This window comes from Erythrolamprus reginae, chromosome 2 (genome assembly GCF_031021105.1).
Source record: "Erythrolamprus reginae isolate rEryReg1 chromosome 2, rEryReg1.hap1, whole genome shotgun sequence".
NCBI classification, from domain to species: Eukaryota; Metazoa; Chordata; class Lepidosauria; order Squamata; family Dipsadidae; genus Erythrolamprus; species Erythrolamprus reginae.
This window is the reverse complement of record NC_091951.1, coordinates 313,632,990-313,657,078: the sequence shown is the minus strand read 5'-3', so window position 1 is coordinate 313,657,078 and position 24,089 is coordinate 313,632,990.

The window sequence follows — 24,089 nt, the reverse complement described above, 5'->3', positions numbered from 1 at the left end:
AGGCTCCCGTCCATGGGAAACCCCACCTCCAGACTTCCGTGTTTTTGTGATGTTGCACGGGAATTCCAGCAGCGCAAAAATGTGCGCTTTGCTGGCAACGGAAGTCAGGAGGTGGGGTTTCCCAGCGAGGGGAGCCTCAGTGAAATTGCAGCAAAAACACAGAGGTCCAGAGGTAGGGTTTTGAGGACTTTGGCATTTTTGCGATGCTGCAATTTCACTGAGGCTCCCTTCGCTGGGAAACTCCACCTCCGGACTTCCATTGCCAGCGAAGCGCTCGTTTTTGCAATGCTGGGATTCCCCTGCAACATCACAAAAACACAGAAGTCCAGAGGTGGGGTTTCCCATGGAGGGGAGCCCCAGGGGAATCCCAGCAGTGCAAAAACGGGCACTTCGGCTGGCAAAAGGGGTGAATTTTGGGCTTGCACACATTAATCACTTTTCCATTGATTCCTATGGGAAACATTGTTTCATCTTACAAACTTTTTACCTTAAGAACCTCATCCCGGAACCAATTAAGTTTGTAAGACCAGGTATCACTGTACCTTTTTCTGGGTGTCTTGTAACTTTGAGTGGTTGCTAAGCAACTGATTGTAACTCGAGGATCACCCTTATAATTATTGAGGAAAATAGGGCTTTTTTTCCACTATTGAGTTCAACTGCAAGTCCACCTGTCCTTGAACTAGTGTATAATAATGCTGATGCAGAATTCAATCCCCGTTGTTTGGCTCAGTCCTGCTTCTCTTCCAAGTTTTGTTGAATGAGCTAACATGGCTAATGACCGAATAGTGTCCCTATGCTTTGCAACACTGCCAAAACACTCTTAAAATGCTCCTCTAATCACAGCTCAACAAAAACAGCTAGGACAGTATCTGACCTAATTCCTTTCCCAGTCTCAAAAACAATACAGTACTCAATTTGCAGGGGGATGGAAAAGAAAAAGATACAGTGGTACCTCTACTTAAGAACTTAATTCGTTCTGTGACCAGGTTCTTAAGTAGAAAAGTTTATAAGTAGAAGCAATTGTTCCCATAGGAATCAATGTAAAAGCAAATAATGTGTGCAAACCCATTAGGAAAGAAATAAAAGCTCTGTAATATGGTAAATGATTTAGCTTTACTAGATAAATGGTCAAAGCAATGGAAACTGCAGTTTAATGTTTCCAAATGTAAAATAATGCACTTGGGGAAAAGGAATCCTCAATCTGAGTATTGTATTGGCAGTTCTGTGTTAGCAAAAACTTCAAAAGAGAAGGATTTAGGGATAGTGATTTCTGACAGTCTCAAAATGGGTGAGCAGTGTGGTCGGGCGGTAGGGAAAGCAAGTAGGATGCTTGGCTGCATAACTAGAGGTATAACAAGCAGGAAGAGGGAGATTGTGATCCCGCTATATAGAGCACTGGTGAGACCACATTTGGAACACTGTGTTCAGTTCTGGAGACCTCACCTATAAAAAGATATTGACAAAATTGAACGGGTCCAAAGACCGGCTACAAGAATGATGGAAGGTCTTAAGCATAAAACGTATCAGGAAAGACTTAATGAACTAAATTTGTATAGTCTGGAGGACAAAAGGAAAAGGGTGGACATGATCGAAACATTTAAATATGTGAAAGGGTTAAATAAGGTTCAGGAGGGAAGTGTTATTAATAGGAAAGTGAACACAAGAACAAGGGGACACAATCTGAAGTTAGTTGGGGGAAAGATCAAAAGCAACATGAGAAAATATTATTTTACTGAAAGAGTAGTAGATGCTTGGAACAAACTTCCAGAAGACGTGGTTGATAAATCCACAGTAACTGAATTTAAACATGCCTGGGATAAACATAGATCCATCCTAAGATAAAATACAAAAAATAGTATAAGGGCAGACTAGATGGACCATGAGGTCTTTTTCTGCCGTCAGTCTTCTATGTTTCTATGGAATTTGGGTGTGAGGAGGAAGAGGAAGAAGAGGAGGGGGACAGTCACTGCCCAGAGCGAAGGGAGCATTTCTTTTCTCTGGGTGCTATTCCCTCTCCAAGCACCCAGACTGCCAAAGCCTCCTTAAGTGCCACCGAAAGGTTCCTCTAGCAGCCTAGAAAAGCCCGAGATTTATTTATTTATTTATTACTTAGATTTGTATGCCGCCCCTCTCCGAAGACTCGGGGCGGCTCACAACATGTAGAAACAAATCATAAGTAAACAGACAAATTTAAAAATATTAAGTATTTTAAAAAAAAACCCATATACTAACAGACGCACACACAGACGTACCATGCATAAATTAAACATGCCCGGGGGGAGATGTTTCAGTTCCCCCATGCCTGACGGCAAAGGTGGGTTTTAAGGAGTTTACGGAAGGCAGGAAGAGTAGGGGCAGTTCTAATCTCCGGGGGGAGTTGGTTCCAGAGGGCCGGTGCCGCCACAGAGAAGGCTCTTCCCCTGGGGCCCGCCAACCGACATTGTTTAGTTGACGGGACCCGGAGAAGGCCCACTCTGTGGGACCTAATCGGTTGCTGGGATTCGTGCGGCAGGAGGCGGTCTCGGAGGTATTCTGGTCCAATGCCAGGATTAAAGGGGGAATGGCAGGAAACTGGCCGGACCTTCCTGCTGCTCTCAAATTTCCTGGGAAATTTTTCCGGGCTGGAATTCTTAAGTAGAAAATAGTTCTTAAGAAGGGCAAAAAAAATTTGAACACCCGATTCTTATCTAGAAAAATTCTTAAGTAGAGGCGTTCTTAAGTAGAGGTATCACTGTACTTTATGTTATTACCGTCATCTTGACTTTTTTTAAACTCCTCTTTCCCATGGCCACACCTTTCATGTTTAAACATCTCATTTAGACCTTTTAGATATTGCCTTTCCTAACAATACAGTATTCACTGTTCTGGAAATGTTTTCACAGTTTTTAATTTGTTTCACTTTTACAGTACAACCATAAGGAGTTAACTTGACCTGATTGTCACTTCGTTGTTATAACACTCATCAGGTTTATCAACACTGATAAAGATAAGACAACTCTTTATTTGTCTTGTTTCTGGGAGGGGAAGCTAAACTAGAGGATATGAATTGTTTTCCCTTAACTTCTATTGCAGTGTGTCTCAACCTTGGCAACTTTAAGATTCATGAACTTCAATATTTATCGATCTATCTACCTACCTACCTACCTACCTACCTATCTACCTACCTACCTACCTACCTATTTACCTATCTACCTATCTACCTATCTACCTATCTACCTATCTACCTATCTACCTATCTATCTATCTATCTATCTACCTATCTACATATCTACCTACCTATCTACCTATCTACCTACCTACCTACCTATCTACCTATCTATCTACCTATCTACCTATCTACCTATCTACCTATCTACCTATCTACCTATCTACCTATCTACCTATCTACCTATCTATCTACCTATCTACCTATCTACCTATCTACCTATCTACCTATCTACCTATCTACCTATCTACCTATCTACCTATCTACCTATCTACCTATCTACCTATCTACCTATCTACCTATCTACCTATCTACCTATCTACCTATCTACCTATCTACCTATCTACCTATCTACCTATCTACCTATCTACCTATCTACCTATCTACCTATCTACCTATCTACCTATCTACCTATCTATCTATCTATCTATCTATCTATCTATCTATCTATCTATCTATCTATTGGACTTTTATGCCGCCCCTCTCTGAGGACTTGGGGCAACTCAAAAACAATATTCAGTATCTTAGATCCAATTAATTAATTTAAAGTCTAAAAACCCAAAAAATCCATTAAAAACAGTCATTCGATTTGTTCAGTATTCTCTCAACACACTCATTGACCGGGGGGACAAGAATCTAATGGCCCCAAGCCTGACAGCATAAGTAAGTGTTAAGACTCTTACAGAAGGCAAGAATGGTGGGGGCAGTATGAATCTCCGGGGGGAGCTGATTCCAGAGGGCCAGGGCCCCCACAAAGAAGGCTCTTCCCCCAGGTCCCACTAAGCGACATTGTCTAGTTGACGGAACCTGGAGAAGGCCGACTCTGTGGGACCAGATCGGTCACTGGGATTCATGCGGATTCCCCAAGTATTTTTCTTTCAGAAGTGAACAAAATGGGTTGCCCACTTGCAATCTGCTTCAGCCTTTGGCCTCCATGAAGCCACCAAACCCATAATCCTGGGCACCTTCAGGGCTTCTGTTGTGGCCACCTGAGCTATAAGAATTTGTCTCTAGAATACCCATCGCTTGTGCCTTTCAGTCGCTTGTGCCTTTCAGTCGCTTGTGCCTTTCAGTCCTGAGAGAGCTGGTCACAAAAGGATCGCAAGGCTCTGCCCACTCATCCGGACACCGCCATTTGGATTCTTGTACCCTCTGCACATGCACAGAATGCTTTGCGCATGCGCAGAGAGTAAAAGAACCCAAATGGTGGCATCTGGGCGAGTGGGCGGAGCCTCACACTCCATTTGCGACTGGCTCTCCGATAACCGACAGCCACAACCGAACCAGGAGCATTTCACCTCTGACCCATCTGCTTTGGAAAAGTCAGATACAGTACGGGATGAGAGCTGGTTGCTGACTGGATATTTTGTTTTCACTTTCCAAAGAACGAGACAACTTTAAAATAGTTGCCTAACCTCCCATTGTGCAGCAGGAGCCATTACAATGCAAGCATTGTAGAACAGAAAGAGATCTGTCTGATTGTTTAGACATCCATATGTTAAACATTAGCTGACACCAAGCTGCACCTGTGGAAACATGCCTCCATACAGATGGGTGCTCCAGTTAAGATATTAGGAGACTGGGGCCTCTGTTGCTTCTAACTGGTTGGAATTTAAACATACAGCTTCTTTCTCTCTCTCTCTCTCCCTCCTTCCAATCCTTTGGAGGAGATGCTTTATGGTTTGCTAGGGCTTTACCAGATAGCAACGCTAACATATGAAAATCCATCACTTTATCTTAGAGTCATGTCCCCTGAAAAAAATGGGCAGCTGCTGTCACAAACTTCAGATGAAGTTTGATCCTGATTCCAATATTTAATTGTTTATCTTCTCCAGTGGTATCTCCGTGGCCTTAAACCCAACTCCTTCTTTTCCCCAAGCCTTGAGGTCTGAGATTGAAGATGTCTCTGCTTACATGCTTGCACTCTCTTTCAATGAGCTGCCAGCCTTTCCTGGTGGTTGTTCTTAGCATTTAACATCAGCTGCCCATCATTATATGAAATAGAAGAGGAAGCTTTTTCCTACTCAGAATAATAGGAGTCGGGACCTCTTTGCAAGTGATGGGTAGAGCTGAGGCTGTCTTCCTGTTTCAAACCCTCTTGTTTTGAGCTTTCTCCACATGCTGCAACCATCAATCAAAGGAAATTTCACTTTTATCTGAGTTCTGAACTGATCACTTGCAAAAGATGTCAAAAGTTTTGGTGGCGATTTCATAAAATTTGTTCAAAGTCTGATTTGAGTCTATGACCACCGGCTCCTGGGTCATTCCATGTCAATGTGGTCTGGGGCTCCCAGCTCGATCATCATGGATTTTGATGAAATTTGGTGTGAACATGCACAGACGTCCTCAATGAACATTTTGGCCACAAAGTTAACTGTGTCATTTGAAACTTTATTGATAGAAATCAAAGTTGAATCAACTAAGACAAACTGGTGATGACCTCTTGTGCCAGCTATTATGCTGCTAACTTACCATCTTTCTTCTTGCAGTGTCATACTTTCTTCAATTTCTTCAATTGAAACACATATATATTTAATTCTGTGAATGTTTCACCATGTGATTTTGTTTCAGCAAATCACCCTGCAATGGAGTTGGCTGCATGACTGAACCTTTGGCGGTTCAAGCCAGCCTCCAGCGACCATCAACCAACCAAATACTGATGCTGACAGATCTATTTAATTTTTGCAACAGAAACGTTCATGGAATTAAATATACACTGCTCAAAAAAATAAAGGGAACACTCAAATAAGACATCCTAGATCTGAATGAATGAAATATTCTCATTGAATACTTTGTTCTGTACAAAGTTGAATGTGCACAACAGCATGTGAAATTGCTTGTTAATCAGTGTTGCTTCCTAAGCGGACAGTTTGATTTCACAGAAGTTTGATTTACTTGGAGTTATATTCTGTTGTTTAAGTGTTCCCATTATTTTTTTTGAGCAGTATATATATGTTCCAATGGAAGAACCCGAAGAAAGCAGGATGCTGCAAAAAGAAAGATGGAAAGTTAGCAACACAATAGCTGGCACAAGAGGTCATCTCCAGTTGGGTCTGTGACTATTCGCCTCCTCCTATTGGCTGCGCCTGTTTGATCTTCAGGCTTCCGCTTCTGATGATTGGGCACTGCCTTTTCTCCTTCGATGAAGGGGTCCTAGCTTTTTGGCCCATCCCTTCCATCACAGTCCCTCCCATCACAGCTGATAGTCACAGGCCCTTCTCCAAATAGGCACAAAACTCCGTTCACCTCAGGCTTTGGGACGCATGGGACACTTTGCCACCAACCAATCAGAGGAGCAAGCAATGCCTTCCCTTCCATTCCCCTCCACTCATCAAGTTTTCACATTCCATTTCCCTTCTCTCCCTCTCTCTGTATCAATTGCTCTTGATGCAAACAGAGAAAGGGAGAGAAGGGAAAGGAACTCCGTGGAAACACACATAGAGAGCAATTGATGCAAACAATCCTTGCAAACTTGATGAGTGGAGGGGAATGGAAGGGAAGGCATTGCTTGATCCTCTGATTGGCTGGTGGCAAAGTGTCCAGTGTGCCCAAAAGCCCGAGGTGAATGGGGTTTTGTGCTCATTTGGAGAAAGGCTTGTGACTAAGCTGCTGTGATGGGAGAGGCTATGACAAAAGGGCTGGGCCAAAGAGCTAGGGCCCTGGAACAGTCTCATTCCATCTCCAGTTTGTGTCAATTGATTTAACTTTGATTTCTGTCAGCAAAGTTTCAAATGACATGAGTAACTTTGTGGCCAAAATGTCCAATCCTGTCAATACGAATTTAAAATTGGCCAACGTATTTCCCAGTTGTTATGTTGCCTGCCAATGGTGGGTAGGCAACATTGTGAAAATTTCGATCAAACAAAATGATGTGTTGGTAACGTATATGCATCCACGAGGTTGTGCTCTTTCATTTTATTGGCCTGGAAGACAAGACGTTTGCTGGGTTCCTGAATCACCTGTTATTTGAGTACTTCCAGTGCCTTTAGTCACGACATCAGGTTAACAGTATCAATTCCCACAAACAACATTAAAGAATGTGGGTCATAAATTCGATAATACATAAGTGATCATTGGCAGTTTATGCAAATACTTTGACTTGGGAACCATATAAGATACCCACTTTAGGCTTGGGAACCTAGGATAAGCTGCCCAATCAGCAGCTTGGGAACTGGACATATATCCACATAAGGCTTTTGAACCTTGAGGAAGAAACCAAACTACAGGCTTGGGATCATGAACCAAGAAACCCACCCGTGGCTGATATTGCACAACTATTGGATGTGCCCCTATGGTAAGGTGACCAGATGTCCCACTTTTGGCTGGACAGTCCTACATTTGAGCAATTTGTACCGCATCCGGCGGCATTTTTTAAAAGTCCCGATTTTTTAAAGAAATACCAGTCGGTGGCTTGAATGCTGGCTGGAGATTGCGTTGGAGCCGGAAGGACTGGTTCTTCATCCTTTGATGCTGGGCGATGACGTCGCTTGAAGGGATTGCCTGGCAAGTAGCTCAACCTCCACACTGCCCGAAATCAGCTGATGCAAAGTGGGAGGGGAGAGAGAAAAAAATGAAGCAGTGGCCCCAAACTTTGGCGCTATCAGCTACGGATGCCCAACAGTGAGAGAGAACGAGAGAGCACGTGAGAGAGATCAGCGGGTTGGAGAAGAGACCGAGCATGCACCTCTCTGGTGTTGGGAGGAAAAGAGTAGGGAAACTACTTTCTTTGAGGTGAAGCCCCACCCTAACACTATTAAGTGGAAAAACAAACGCAGAGGTAAAATTTTGTAGAAAATTTTCAGTCGTCCCTCCCCCATCAATGGTGTCCCACTTTACCGAAGTTACAATTTGGTCACCTTACCCCAGTGATGGGCTCCTACGGGAATGGTCAGGAATGCAGTTCCGGTAGAAAAATTTGGAGCTCCAACCCAGAGCACCCAATTTTATTTATTATTTTATTTTATTTTATTTATTTATTCATTTATTTTGTCCAATGCACAACAAAAAGACAATGAAGGCTATAGAGGTTATACTCGAGTAAAATATATTAGAGAAAGAATAGAAGTGAAAATTTAGGAATAGAATATATCAATTAGCGAATAGAAGGGTATTATGAGAGTAGTATAAGAAGAATAGAATAGAAGAATAGTAGATATGAGATATGAGATATAGGAGAGACAATAGGAAAGGGGACGGGAGGCACTCTAGTGCACTTATTTATTTTATTTTATTTATTTATTTATTTATTCTTTGTCCAATATACAATACATGAAATAGACATTAAGTAGTATATATAGGGATAGTAAGTAAAAAAGAAGAGGAGTGGATGAGAAGGAGAGAATATATAGGATATATGAGAAAAGGAAAGGTAATTGGACAGGGGACGTTAGGCACATCAGTGCACTTATGTACGCCCCTTACTGGCCTCTTAGGAACCTGGAGAGGTCAATCGTGGAGAGTCTAAGGGAGAGATGTTGGGGGTTGGGAGTAGACACTATAGAGTCCGGTAATGAGTTCCACGCATCGACGACTCGATTGTTAAAGTCATATTTTTTACAGTCAAGTTTGGAGCGGTTAATATTAAGTTTGAATCTTTTGCATGCCCTTGTGTTGTTGCGGTTAAAGGTGAAGTAGTTGTTGACCGGAAGGACATTGCAGCATATGATCTTGTGGGCAATACTTAAATCGTGTTTTAGGCGCTGCAATTCTAAGCTTTCAAGACCTAGGATAGTTAGTCTGTTTCCGTAAGGTACTCTGTTTCGAGTGGAGGCACACCCCTTACTGACCTCTTGGGAATCTGGAGAGGTCAACTGTGGATAGTCTGAGGGTAAAATGTTGTGGGTTAGGGGAAGATACTACGGAGTCCGGTACTGAAAGATGTTGAAACAAAATGCACAAGCCACGCCCACAGTGTGGTGGTAAAAATTTTGGTAGCCCATCACTGCCTTACCCTATGGTGATAGGGTTGCTGGTTCAAGTTCCTGAACCGATAGTGACAATGTCACCATGGACCAATGCAATATAATAGTAGTAATGATCTCTGTGTAAATTTCAATCTTAAAACCTGATCACCATTTTAAATCTTAAAAATTCAATAGCTATTACCGGTACTATATCCCGTGTTTAATTTTCAGTTGCCCAAAGAATTTAGTGCAAAAGTATAAACCACTCTGTCTCCTCAAGTTATTCATGCTTCATCTTTAAAGCTTCCCATGTATAATCCCAGCCATAAACACTGTAATCATTAACAGAGTTCACTGTTATGAGTACACAAAAACAGTCGTAAATGCAAGTCCAGGATGCTGATATGCAATTACAAGCCAGTACCCAGAACTATAACATGCTGAACGCAGGGAGGAATGAAAGAAGGAGGCTCTCTTTTATGAGTTGCATGAAAGCTGGTTATGTGGTGACTCACTTCCACCTCTTCTGACTCAAAAAAAGAAAAATGGGGATAGGAGGGATGGAAAGAATACTGGAGTTTTTCCCAGCTTCTTTTAACACACTTCAACTTCAGCTCTGCATGCTGAAAAAGAGACAGGCAGTAAGAAAAACACGGTTGGACTGCAGTGATTAAAACCATGTGATGTACAAATATTATAACCAGGACTGATAATAAGAAACATCTCTTCCATTAGGTTATTTGTAAAATGAGAGATGTTAGAAACCGAGTCCTTTGACCTCAGTCTATTTATTGACTTACACTTTCAGCTCATCTTTCCTCCCAGGAGTTCAAGGAGATGTACACCGTCCTCTTTCTGCCTTATTTTATTTTACTCACAACCCATCAATTGGGCTCTGTAGAGAGAGCCACCCAAAGACACTAAAACACCCACAAACCTCTTTGTAGCTGAGTTAGGATTTAAAATGGCACAATACATTTGGTGTTTGAAATCCAGACTCTAGTACAGAGCAAAAAAAGAAAGAAAAGTTGTGATTGAGCAACAATCAAACTTAATACAAACCGCTCCAAACTTGACTGTAAAAAATATGATTTCAACAATCGAGTTATCGAAACGTGGAACTCATTGCCGGACTCAATTGTGTCAACCCCTAATCCCCAACATTTCTTCCTTAGACTCTCCACGATTGACCTCTCCAGGTTCCTAAGAGGCCAGTAAGGGGCATACATAAGTGCACTGGTGTGCCTTTCGTCCCCTGTCCAATTGTCTTTCCTTTCTCTCACTTATCATATATATTTTCTTTCTTTCAGTTATCCTCTCCTCTAAGTTCACTTTACCCTTATATATATATTACTAAATGTCTATTTTTCTTCCTATGTATTTGTGTATTGGACAAATGAATAAATAAATAAATAAATAAATAAATAAATAAATAGATAAAAGGAAGGAAAAAAATACTTTGATCATGTGCGCAAGTACTCTTTGTTATCATTTCAGTAACTCAATAGCCAAGTTTTATGAGCTGCTTTGGAATTTTGGAAATATGGATATAGCTGGAGAACATCAAATTGGGGAAGCTGTATATTCAGAACCATAATTTGGTGAAGATTCTTCAGACTTGTCTCTAATTATGTCATTACATCAATGATAATCAAGTGACAAAATGTGACAACAGAATACAAAAGCTGGTCTTACATATTTGCATTAGATCCTGGATTGCCATTACATAAAGGCAGATTGTTGGAGTAATTTAATATAATTATCTTCCTTAAGTAATGAGTATCTTGCTGTGAGCCAAATTCTTAGGTATTTAATTTTTTTGTTATCTGTAATTCTGTTTTCTCAGTTAGCTCTTTTACCTGATTTTTTGTAAGATTTTAGTTAATATTCTCATTTTGTCTTTATTAATTTTAAGCCCCATTACCTTTCTAAAATTTTCTATCTCTTTTAGTAGTTGTATTCCTGATTCTATCGGATCTTCCAGAAAAAACACCAAATCATTGGCAAATGCCTGGGTTTTATACTCCTTCTTTTTTATCCTTGTTCTTTTTATTTCTTAATTTTGTTAGATCTGATTCAATAGAATCTTCACTTGATAATATGGAAGCTAGGGGTGACATCAGACATCCCTGTCTTACTCCTTTAGAGATGTTAACTTTTTCAGTAAAATCTCCATTTGCCATTACTCTGGTGATTTGTTTTGTATATATTGCATCAATCATATATTCAAATCTGGGGCCAAATTTCATAGCTCTTATCTCTTATCGGTTGTTTAAAGAATTTGCAGTTCAAATTATTGAAAGCCTTCTGTGCACCTAAAAATATTAGGGCCGCCTGCTTATCACTCTGTCTCATAATATTCCAATTATGATTAGAATTATCCATAAGGGAAGATTGTTATATGTGTAAAGTAAAAGGTAAAGGAGTCTCTGCAAATTTTACTCTGCTAGTGGTTGCTGACTATAGGAAGCAGTGCTTCAAGGCAATTCAGCCAGCCCTACCCAAAGTCATTTCCACGGTCATGTGGTCAATATGACATCACAGAGTGCTGTTATCTTCCCACCGAAGTGGTGCCTATTTATCTACTTACACTAGCATGCTTTCAAAGTGCTAGGTTAGCAGGAATTAGATGGGAGCTCACCCTGTTGTATGGTGCTCAGGTCTCAAACCTGGGCTGCCAGCTTTCCAACCGACAAGCTCAGTGTCTTAACTGCTTAGCCATCACACCACCCTATATGTGTATTTTAATAGGATCTTTTAATAGGATATTGGTTGGCTGCTGATGCCTCCATGAAGCAAGAAAAAGCACTTCAAACTTGTCCTAGAAGAACAGTCACAAGTAGTGTTGGGCGAACCGAACTTGCAAAGTTCGGGCTCGTGCCGAATTTTGCAAAGTTTGGCATGCCGAACCTGAACCCAAACCCAGTGTTTGGCATTCGCTCAAACACTGCGCCTGGGAGGAGTGGGGAATCCCATCATGGGATTCCCCACCTCCTTTTGCTTGCAGCGCTGCAAGCAAAAGTAGGTAGGGAATCCCACGATGGGATTCCAGGGGCGGGGCTTTGATGTCACGGAGACTTCTTCCTGGCCAGCCGAAACGGGGAGGAAGGAGGAAGCAAAAGGAGGTGGGGAATTCCCCACCTCATTGTTTATTTTTACGGAAAAGGACGATGCAGCAACGCTGCTGCTGTTCAGGTTCGGGTTCAGCGAACTCACCCGAACTTCACAGCAAACTTCGGGTGAGTTCGCCGAACCCGAAGTTCGTTGGGTTTGTCCAACACTAGTCACAAGTCTTCAGGCCAGGCACTGACAGAACGATTCCTAACACATTGATTGTTGGGAATGAAAAAGACCTACTATGTTGACTGAACTCTGTGCTTATAATACACAAATACAGTTGTACCTCTGCCTACAAAAGCCTCTATTTACGAACTTTTCTAGATAAGAACCGGGTGTTCAAGATTTTTTTTGCCTCTTCTCAAGAACCATTTTCCACTTACAAAACCAACCCTCTGAAACTGTAACCAGAAAATTCAGGGAGAAGCCTCTGTGGGACCTCTCTAGGAATCTCATGGGAGGAAACACGGCCTCTACCCTCCCTATGGTTTCTCCAATTGCACACATTATTTGCTTTTACATTGATTCCTGGGGGTAAAATTGCTTCTTACAAACTTTTCTACTTAAGAACCTGGTCACGGAACGAATTAAGTTCGTAAGTAGAGGTACCACTGTATCCTCCCAATACTCCATGCAAGACATAATCCAACATAAAATGTATGATAGTTAATCCAGTTGAAATACTTAATTTTGTATTGAATTGTGTTTATTATTATATAATATATTAATGGTATGGTTTACGGTAGCTATTCTATGCACATCTACTCAGTGGTTGTCTCACTCAATTCAGGATAAATATATGAAGGATAAGTATAACAAGAATAAAAAACAGGGAACATCAACTGACATTACTTACCTTAATTCAAGTGGTACAACTATGGGTTTCAAATTCCTTCCCATCAGTGATCTTAATAAGGTATCTCATTGTTGAATCTATCAAGGGCCATTTTGATACTTAGATATAACTTAAGACTTCCCAATAATTGGCATTTTATAGACTTGTGGGAGCATCTCCAACATATCATATCAGATTTGAACAGGGATTCAGGAAATTGAATGGAGAGGAAGATACCTTATTCTTTAAATGAGATAAAGTTATGTAGAAAGATCCTCAGCTTCTTCAGGTGAAATACCAAAATACTTTGAAAGGCTAGAAAACCATTGCTATCCAATAAAGGTGAGTTTTATCCATTCTTCTTCTTTTCTTCTTCTTCTTCTTCTTCTTCTTCTTCTTATTATTATTATTATTATTATTATTATTATTATTATTATTATTATTTATTAGACTTGTATGCCGCCCCTCTTCTTTGCCCTTCAAATATGTTGGATTTCCATTATCTATCTATCTATCTATCTATCTATCTATCTATCTATCTATCTATCTATCTATCAATCTATTGGACTTATATGCTGCCCCTCCCGGTGGACTGGGGGTGGCTCACAAAATATAAATTAAAAACATACAGTATATAAGACACATCTAAATCCAATAAACATAAATAATTAGTTTAAAATGTTCTTTAAAAGTTAAAAATTTAAAAACCAATCATTCAAATACACACTGCAAACATCCTACACATTCACTGGCCAGAGGCTGCAGTCTACTGACTCCAAGCCTGGCGGCATAAATAAGTTTTCAGATTCTTACAAAAGGCAAGGAGAGTGGGGGCAGTGCAAATCTCTGGAAGGAGCTGATTCCAGAGGGCCGGGGCCCCCACAGAGAAGACTCTTTCTCTAGGGCCCGCCAAGTGACATTGTCTAGTTGACGGGACCTGGAGAAGGCTGACTCTGTGGAACCTAACCGGCCGCTGGGATAAATGCAGCAGAAGGCGGTCCCGTAAGTAATCTAGTCATAGCCAACACTTTGAATCAGGTCCAGAAACCAATTGACAGCCAGTTCAGTCTGCAGAGTGCTGAAGAAACACGGGGAATACCTTGGTAGACCCATGACTGCTAGCGCGGCTGCATTCTACACAATTTGTAGTTTCCGAACACTTTTCAGAGGTGGCCCCATGTAGAGAGCATTAATCGAATCTCGAGGTGATAAGGGCATGAGCAACTGTGAACAGAGACTCCCTGTCCAAATAGGGCCGCAACTAGTGCACCAGGCAAAACTGGGGAAACGCCCCCCTCACCACAGCTGAAAGGTGATGGTCTACCTCTAATCATGGGAGTTGTCAACAAATTTGGAAACTGCCAAATAAGAAAAAGGCTTTGTCAGTGTTCTCTGTTCTTCCTGTTATAAATAATATCCTTGCTTCTGGCAGCAAAACCCCCCAGTGTCCCATGGTTCAATTAGTGCAATTTACAACCTAAAGAGCCAACCACAACATCAAAATGGAGAAAAAAATGGAATGAAGTTTTAAGTCTTAGATATATGGATTAGGGACCTCTTGCCAATTTATTTCATTTCAAATGAAATCCCAGTGGTTTCAGAATTAAATCCAGATTGGAACAGTTTCCTGGCTACCCTGTTTTTGACATTTAACGTAAAAATCCCAGCTGAATTCTTCTGAGCTTCCAGCATTACAGACCTTTGACGGCAAACCACATTAATTTAGCAAAACTTGATTTCCTTCCAGTGTGTTTCTCTGACACCTCTCTATTCCTTTTTGTGTGCTTCCACACTGCAGCCAGTAAGAAAGGAATCCAATTATGATGTATGGAAAAGAAAGAAGGTGAATCTTGACCAGCGATATCACTTTTGCTTCTGTTTATATTGTTCAGTGCCTACAGCAGTTTTTCTCAACCTTCTCGCTCATGGTGGCTGGGGAATTCTGGGAAATGAAATATACATGTCTTAAAATTGCTAAGGTTGAGAAACCCTGACCTGTATGGTAATTTGCTATTAGTTAACATCAGTTAGCTAATAGAGGGATAACAGTTAATGACAATGATTGTGTTGTCTTCAGGTCTGTTTGAGGAGTTATTGTTGTCATTAACTTCTGAAACATGTCATATTTTTCGGAGTATAAGATGCACCAGAATATGAGATGCACCTTAGTTTTGGGGTGGAAAACAGAGGAAAGAATCTGCTTATCAGGTATTCATCTGGCTAGCGTCCTTAGTCTGGTCAGCTTCAGCAAATTATCTGGTTAAGGGATTTGGACCAGAATACCTCCGGAACCGCCTTCTACCGCACGAATCCCAGCGGCCGATAAGGTCCCACAGAGTTGGCCTTCTCCGGGTCCCGTTGACCAAACAATGTCGTTTGGCAGGCCCCAGGGGAAGAGCCTTCTCTGTGGCGGCCCCGGCCCTCTGGAATCAACTCCCCCCGGAGATTAGAAATGCCCCCACCCTCCTTGTCTTTCGCAAGTTACTCAAGGCCCACCTATATCGCCAGGCATGGGAGAACTAAGACATCTCCCCCAGGCTTATTATATTTCACGTTTGGTGTGTATGTGCTGTATGGTTTTTAATTGTTGGGGTTTTAATATATTTTATTATTAGATTTGTCTCATTGTTATACTGTTTTTTATTGCTGTTGTGAGCCGCCCCGAGTCTTCGGAGAGGGGCGGCATACAAATAAATAAATAAATAAATAAATAAATAAATAAATAAATAAATAAATAAATAAATAAATAAATAAATAAATAAATAAATAAATAAATAAATAAATAAATAAATAAATAAATAAATAAATAAATAAATAAATAAATAAATAAATAAATAAATAAAATTATTCTGAGAAAGTAACAAGTAACAAGCAGCAAGCTTCCAAGCCAGTAAGAGCTGGGAACATCATTAGCACCTGGAAAGAAACAGTCTGAGCAGGTGGAGCAATGGAAAAAACCCTGCAAAGACTTAGGGCTTGGAAAACATTATTCACAGAGAGTAACAATGAAAGAACTTGTAAGCCGGTAAGAGCTGGGAACATTAATAGCGCCTGGTTAGGGTTGGAAAGAAACATCTGGAGCAGGTAAAGGAACAAAAAAAACCATATACAAAGACAGGGTTTGGAAAACATTCTTCTTTGCAGAGAGTAACAATGAAAGAGCTTGCAAGCAGGTAAGAGCTGGGAATGTTAGCACCTGGTTAGGGCTGGAAAAAAATTACTCGGAACAAGTTAGAGTAATGAAAAAAATCCTGCAAAGACTTAGGGCTTGGAAAGCATTCTTCACAGAGAGAAACAATGAAAAAGTCTGCAAGGTAAGAGCTGGGAAGATTGTTAGCAGCTAGTTAGGGCTGGGAAAAAGCTACATTCGGAGTATAAAACGCACCCTAATTTAGGGAGGAAAAAGGTGTGTCTTATACACTGAAAAATACGGTACATACTGGATCCTGTGCATAAATCTGCCTTCTTATCAAAATTGATATAAACTATTTTATAGTGAATCTAGTTGCCATATATCCAAAAATAGATCTAAAATTCAAAACTCTCAGAAGAATCATCCCAAACTCAGCTATCTACAGCAGCAGCAAATAAATATTAATTTTAACAATCATAATAATAAATTGACTTTGCATTTCTTAAAACTGTTGTCTGTAACATTGTCTTATTCCAATAACAGATCCATCTCTACAACCAAATATGTCTCAGTAGGCTCTCAGTAGGCACTTCTACCTGAGGGTAGAACAAGAAGCAATGGGTGGAATCTAAACAAGGAGAGAAGTAACTTAGAACTAACTTAGAACTAAGGAGAACAGCTTGCCTCCAGAAGTTGTGAATGTTCCAACACCGGAAGTTTTTAAGAAGATGCTGGATAACCAGCTGTCTGAAGTAGTGTAGGGTTTCCTACCTAAGCAGGGGGTTGGACTAGAACAGGGGCAGGCAAAGTTGGCTCTTCTATGACATGTAGACTTCAACTCCCAGAATTCCTGAGCCAATTATGCTAGCTCAGGAATTCTGGGAGTTGAAGTCCACATGTTATAGAAGAGCCAACTTTGCCTGCCCCTGGACTAGAAGAACTCCATGGTCCCTTTCAACTCTGTTGTTGTTGTTGTTGTTGTTGTTGTTCTTCTTCTTCTTCTTCTTCTTCTTCTTCTTCTTCTTCTTCTTCTTCTTCTTCTTCTTCCTTCCTTCCTTCCTTCCTTCCTTCCTACTTCCTACTTCATTATCATCAACGTTGTTGTTGTTGTTGTTGTTGTTGCTCTTCTTCTTCTTCTTCTTCTTCTTCTTCTTCTTCTTCTTCTTCCTTCCTACTTCCTACTTCATTATCATCATCAACAACGTTCTTGTTTTGTTGTTGTTGTTGTTGTTGTTGTTGTTGTTCTTCTTCTTCTTCTTCTTCTTCTTCCTTCCTTCCTTCCTTCCTTCCTTCCTACTTCCTACTTCATTATCATCATCAACAACGTTGTTGTTTTGTTGTTGTTGTTTTTGTTGCTGCTGTTATTCTTGGAATGATGACAGGAAACAGTCTTCAGGAATAGCTCTTTCCTCAGCAACTCCTCAAAACAACCAGCAAATAGCAGCCTGACAGCTAGCACTTTAATAGGGTGCTGTTAGATTCAACAACCAATGGCATTTGAGTGTTCTCCCGCTCAAACGCTGGACCTGGGTGAAACCATGTACAACAGTCAGTACATAACAAAACCCTTTACTAAATGATTAAATCCACCATTCTGCACTGAAAATAAATGTTACAAATTAGAGTGCAGCTTGCTTATATTTCATAATCAATTCAAGCTGCCGTGTTTGGGTTTTGCCAAATTTCAAAACACTTCTGGCAAGGGACCGAGTGGTAAAAGACAAGGGAAGCAAGCTGAGATGATCTGGAAGCTGGGTTATGTTAAAGAGTCTGGATTCTATATGGCTCAGGACACACACACACACACACGCCCCGAGACAGAGCCATGCAGGGTATGAACAGAAGCTCTTTGATTGCTCTAGGGACACGAGGAAACTCAGCACCATTCTCTGCTGCAACTTGTGGCTTCATGCTTACAAGCGATTCCCCACGGCCTGGAGTTGGTCTGCAAGAAATTGGTTGCTGTGCTTAGAATGTGAAACATGCGGGTGGCATGGTCTGCATTTATAAGTCATATGGTATTCTCTTGGCTTTCAAGCAAGATGACAATAATTCCTTTAACTGATTTTCTACGGTAAATAATTGCAGTTAAGAATTTAAAACATCCGTCCCCTGTTTTTAATTGGATCATGTAACACTGTCAGAGGACTGGATGTATTTAAATTGTTACTTCCATGCAAATTGCAACTGGTATACTCAATACATGAGAATAAATAATAGAATACACTGACCCTTGCATCCTGGACACAAACTGTTTCAACTCCTACCCTCAAAACGTTGCTACAGAGCACTGCACACCAATACCACTCTACTACGCCCTGGTCCGACCACCACCTGGAGTACTGTATTCAGTTCTGGTCACCACACTTCAAAAGAGACATCGAAACTCTGGAAAAGGTACAAAAAAGAGCAACCAAGATGATTAAGGGATTGGAAACCAAGACTTACTAAGAGAGACTGAGGGAACTGGGCATGGATAGCCTAGAGAAAAGGAGGGCCAGAGCGGACATGTAGCAGTCTACAAGTATACGAGGGGATGTCACAAAGAGGAGGGGATCACTTTATTCTTCAGGGCACCAGAGGGCCAGATGAGGAACAACGGCTGGAAGCTGACCAAGGAGAGATTCAACATGGAGATAAGGAGGAACTTCCTGACGGTCAGAGCGATCAACCAATGGAACAACCTACCAGCGGACGTTGTGAACTCCAACACTCTGGACATTTTTAAGAGAAGATTGAACTGCCACTTGACTGGTGTGCTATAGGGTTCCTGCTTAGGCAGGGGGTTGAACTCGATGGCCTTCATGGTCCCTTTCAACTCTAACAATAAGTAAGTAAGTAAGTAAGTAAGTAAGTAAGTAAGTAAGTAAGTAAGTAAGTAAGTAAGTAAGTAAGTAAGTAAGTAAGTAAGTAAGTAAGTAAACAAACAAACAAACAAACAAACAAACAAACACAAGAACAGTTTTTTCCGGAATGCCAACACTCTACTAAACAATTTATTTATTTATTTGTTTGTCTGTCTGTCTGTCTGTCTGTCTATCTATCTATCTATCTATCTATCTATCTATCTATCTATCTATCTATCTATCTATCTATCTATCTATCTATCTATCTATTTATTAGATTTGTATGCCACCCCTCTCTGTAGACTCGGGGCGGCTCACAACACTAAACATTACAAATCCAATGATTAAAACAATTTAAAACTCTTAATATAAAAAGCAACCATACATCTCATACAAACCGTACATAAAATGGAAATGGAGAAATGAGAGCATATGCACCAAGACAAATTCCTTGTGTGTCCAATCACACTTGGCCAATAAAATTCTATTCTACTGTATTCTATAAAAGAAAAGAGGTAAGAAAATCTTTGAGAATTAATTAATATCATGGGTAGGTATTACTAAACCATATTCTTTGGGATATTGACAGGATTATTTGCAAAGGAGTCAGAAAGTCAAGCTGTCAGCCACTGTTGTGAGCGTTCCTTGTCCACCTCTGGTCATGCCAGATTCTGAGGAGGATGAGCCCCTCTGGATACCCCCTGCAGTGGTGGGCTACTAGCCGGAACGCCTAATCGGACTCGCCTATGCGAGTTAAACTATTCAAAATTCTAGTAGCCAAAGATGCTGAAAGTTTTGAAGAATTCAAATTCTTCCTTCATTTTCACCCACAATTGCAACATGATATCACAAACCTTGGCCTGGAGTTTTGCAATCAAACCACAGGCCAAGCAAATGTTATTTTAAGCAGTGGGTTGGTTTCACATCCCAAGTTTCTCTTGGCAGTAAGTGGCATAAAGTTTTAAAGGATTTATCTGATCCTTGTGATTTGATAATAACATTAAAAATGTGGCTGAACAAGAATGTCTATACCTGTTCAATTGCACAACCCACATAGACATACAAACCATGCAGTTATCACTAAGCCTATAATCCATTTTAAGTCTTCTCTATCCTATTTCAATTGTAATAATCTTGAGACAAGAATCTCTCTTATTACTGGGATGTTATTCTTGCTTATATTGTTTAAAACCCATCAGGGGGGTAGCACCTCAGGTGTAGGAGCATGTCGTTTAGGGCAGCTTGCTCACCTTTGATCCCCACCTGACACTCAGCCCTCACCTGTGGCTCCCAGTAGCTATAGCATGTGCAACAGACTGGCCAAACCAGGTTGAGAGTAGCCATTGGGTCATTGACCATTGGTGAAATAGGAACTTGTCTACCACGAGCAGGTGAAGACAGATTCCGGTGGACTGAGAGGATGAAATCTACTAGATATGGACAAAAGTCATGAAGGTGGTCTCTGAAAGCGATGTGGAACACTAAGAACACAACAAGACACGAATGATGCCCTGGTCAACCACTGCATCCAACCCATCTACAATTGTCTTGACTCTTGTCCTTCTATTGGAGCAAGATGGATTCTGGGAAGAGAGAGGGAATTCAGTTTATCTGTCTGGAACCCATACCACATCTCCGACATCAACACCCTTGAAAATGTCCAAAGATACTTCACCAGAAGAGCCCTTCACTCCTCCACTCGAAACAGAATACCCTATGAAAGCAGACTATCAATCCTAGGTCTAGAAAGCTTAGAACTACGTCACCTAAAACATGATCTAAGTATTGCCCATAAGATCATGTGCTGCAACATTCTACCTGTCAATCGCAACAGCTTCAGTTTTAATTGCAACAAGACAAGAGCACGCAACAGATTCAAACTTAATATTAACCGCTCCAAACTTGACTGTAAAAAATATGACTTCAGCAACCGAGTTGTCGAAGCGTGGAACTCATTACCTGCCTCAGTAGTGTGAACCCTTAACCCCCAACATTTTTCCCTTAGACTATCCACGATTGACCTCTCCAGGTTCCTTAGAGGTCAGTAAGGGGCGTGCATAAGTGCACCAGTGTGCCTTCCGTTCCCTGTCCAATTGTCTCTCCTTATCTCACTTATCTTTTCTTCCTTTCATATATCTTCTCCTCTATTTTTATATCTTTTCTTCTATCATTTTCTGTATTTATATTACTACATATCTATTCTCTTCAATGTGTATTATGTATTGGACAAAATAAATAAATAAAAAATAAAAAATAAAAAATAAGTAAATGAATGAATGAATGAATGAATGAATGAATAAATAAATAAATAAAAAGAGTGAGGCTGACTATGCACACCTCTTCTTCACTTTAATCTAATTCACGTGCAAGTCTTGCAAGATGTCAAGGTCCTCTTTGAAAACAATGGATGAATCATGAATAAATTTGACTTGGTATCATTCGTATTGATCCAATTCACGCTAATCTTGTTAATAATCTCTATTGCATTTATCAAATTTATATAATTATATTATTTAAACATACATAAAAGGAGAATGCCTAACATCTGTAAACTTTCAATCTTTACATTATTTTTATTCATTCTATAAACAATTTATGTTCTAATATTTCCCCTATCTATTTTTATTTCTGCTTCCTTAGCTTACAGTCAGGCAACTTTAATATTTAAAGGGCAGTTTTTCTATCCATCATCTCTTTTTCTCTTTAGTGCTTTAATTCTTATCCATTTTTAAATTCACCCCACACATTCCTCATCTTTATCTCTATCTTCATCTTTCTCTTTTTTTGTTTAATCTAAACATTTCTTGCAGTACAATCTTGTGCTGCCAATTCTCCCAGGTGTCTAGCCATACCCCAATCTCCTTATCAAAGGTATCTTCCTGTCTCTCCAATTGTTGATTTGTCTGTTTTATTTTCTTAGGTCTTTCTTCTTTTGTCAGCTGATTTGACAATCCTATTTTTTGCTCCAGTCCTTGATTTATTTGTTGATGTGGCCAATTCTGTTCTTTTCACACATTTGCTTACCATTTATTTGGTCCTCCACTTTGTTGAGCTGTTGGTTTATTTGCTGATTTTTCTGATCCATATTTTTCCCTTGTTCATGTTCAGGTTGAACTAAATGGTCAATTTCATCCAATCTTTCTGTTGCTTCCACCAATTCACGGGCAGTTTGGTCTTTGTTTTTTGTTCTTTGCAAAATGTTTTCCATTTTCTGATCTATACCATTGACTAAATTGATAATATTTTAGAACAACATTAAGAAATCATCTTATTCCCACAGCTGTTCCTTGAACTTCAATCATAATAGCAATAAAAGTAGACTAAACAATCATGCCTCAATTGAATTCAGAGAGTCCAAAACCCTAGAAGTATGGTTAATTAAATGGAGCTTACCTCTCAAATTTCCACACTGCCTTTTTTCCAGCAGATATTTGTTTCACTCAATTTCCATTTCTTTCAAATCAAGGTCAATTGTTTAAAATAGCTAATTCCAGCATTTATTTAATACCCTGATAGTCCAAGATATTTTCCAAGTCATTAAGTTCTTTAAGTCTACTCTGCGATTTTAGTATTTTATTCTAGCTTCCCAGCATCTCTTTTATAAAATATCTTTCTTATTTCTCCTCTGTTAAGCATAAGGCAATAAACAACTAGAAATCACACTCGCCAAATATCAAGTATTTTCTCCTCTGTAAATTTCCAGGAGTCTAGGAGTCACTTTTCCTTTTGTCAGTAGATGATGGTCTCAATTTATCTTTCAGCATAAATTTCTTTTAAAATATTTTCTTCCATTGCTTAAACAGTTATATTTTTAGTGTCTCTTCTCTAGGACTTTTTTTCCCTTGGGGTAATTTGCAAATAAAAAAGAATAATCTCACCCATAGTCTCTGTCCACTGCTCTCTTCGCTCCTATACTATCTTAGGTGTTCTGGCTGTCCCCAGCTTCATGGCAGCCATGCTGACTGCCACTGCTACTCATCTTCAGATGAGAGTGATTTTCCAAGTCAGGGAGGAAAAATGCAGCTCTCCTCAAGCTACAAGGTGCCCCCCTTTACTTCACCACCACTACAGAGTGGCTATGGCTCCTTTTGGAGCCCTCTGACATAGAGCTCAAAACAGGGCTATGAAACTCTGAAGGTGCCAGAAATACAGCTGGAAGTTCCCAGCAGTATATATGTCTAAGTGCTGTTGCTAAGTGCTATTGTTCTGCATAATTGTGATTCCAGCTAAAAACATTACTGCCAATCTTTCCAGGTTGATTTCTATTGTCTTATTGGGCAAAACAAGCAGAGAGTATATGCATACAAGATAATTTAGGATCCTCTTAAATTCTTGTGAAAATTGCAGTTTTTGTTTCTGATTGCATGCCAAAGTCAGGTGTGAGTTCAAAGTTGGAACACAATGCAGTCTATTAAAATAGGCCCCAGGGACATCATGGGGGTCAAAATGATGGCCAAAACTATACAATCAATGCCCTACAATTTTTATTTGATTTAATGCACATTATCTTTAAAGGGAGGGAATTCAATTGTACACTTTTCTGACTTTGCTCCTCACCTCCATAGATGCTCTCATAAGCGCTTATCTTGGTGTAAAACTGATCTTGTTAGAAGCAATTCTGGTAGAGAAAGGCCCCTACAGAAGGAACGGATAACGTGTGAAGAGAGAAAACTCTAATTTCTTGTCATCCTGGCCGAAACGCCTCACCCCAATCAAAATTAAGTGAATGTGTTTTGTTACTGTGGAATCTATTTATTTATTTATTTTATCCAATACATAATGAGGGTTTTAGTGGGTATATATCTATATACACATAGTAAAATACATGATAAAGGTTATAGAGGGTTTCATAGTAAAATATATCTAAGAAATAATAGAAAAGAAGGTATAGTAATAGAACATATCAGTGAAAGAATAGAAGAAGAGATATAGGAATAGAAGAAAGGTATAGGAGATATAGGAGAGCAATAGGACAGGGGATGGAAGGCACTCTAGTGCACTTGTACTCACCTCTTACTGACCTCTTAGGAATCTGGACAGGTCAACCATA